General features: G+C 46.4%; 1 non-coding gene across 1 annotated transcript; it reads left to right on the top strand.

The window, feature by feature from the left end:
- Positions 1-284: 284 nt before the first annotated feature.
- LOC111559998 lies at positions 285-493 on the top strand. Its single transcript, XR_002741447.2, has one exon. It is a non-coding gene; the product is annotated as a small nucleolar RNA U3 (small nucleolar RNA).
- Positions 494-787: the final 294 nt, after the last annotated feature.

Genomic DNA, 787 nt, shown 5'->3' with positions numbered 1-787 from the left:
TGAGAGAGAGAGAGAGAGCACGAGCAGGGGAGGCGCAGAGAGAGACGGAGACACAGAATCTGAAGCAGGCTCCAGGCTCTGAGTTGTCAGCACAGAGCCCGACGCGGGGCTCAAACTCACAAACTGTGAGATCACGACCTGAGCTGAAGTCGGATGTCTAACCGACTGAGGCACCCAGGCGCCCCTAATCTTTTTTATATTTAAGGATATCACATTGGAGGGAATTTTAGATAGAACTGGGATGTGTTGGTAGGACCATGGATTTTTCAATGATTGGAAATGTGAAGACTGTACTTTCAGGGATTGTTTCTAAAGTTTGTCACTAGAGAAATTTCTCTAAGTGTGGAGTCCCTGAAAGCATGAGGGGGAGAAATAGTGTCCCTTCCTGACTGTGAAGCCGACTCTGGGTGTTGTTTCCACAGCTGCCCTTGTCATTGATGATTGTTCCCTCCTCCTTTGGGGGACTAAGAGGAAAGTGGCCCGTTATCTGAGTCGTTTCTCTAAAAAAGAAGCCACATGTGTGGCTTGTTAATTGTCCATTGGAATGCTGTGTGGGTGAAGCTAAGTGAGCAAGGAGACAGCACTTGGAGTGTAAACAGATTTGTCAGCCATGGCAAGGACTTTGACTTTTCTTGGAGTGAAAGGAAAATCATTGGAGGATTTTCAGAAGAGGAGGTCTATCATCAGAATTAATCTGATTTCTATGCTACCAATCAACTGGAAAGGCAGAGGCAGAAGCAAGAGATTACTTAAGAGACTGGCGTAGTAACCTAGAGGGGAAATTGGG

This window comes from Felis catus, chromosome A3 (assembly GCF_018350175.1).
Source record: "Felis catus isolate Fca126 chromosome A3, F.catus_Fca126_mat1.0, whole genome shotgun sequence".
NCBI classification, from domain to species: Eukaryota; Metazoa; Chordata; class Mammalia; order Carnivora; family Felidae; genus Felis; species Felis catus.
This window is presented reverse-complemented; position numbering and strand designations above follow the sequence as displayed.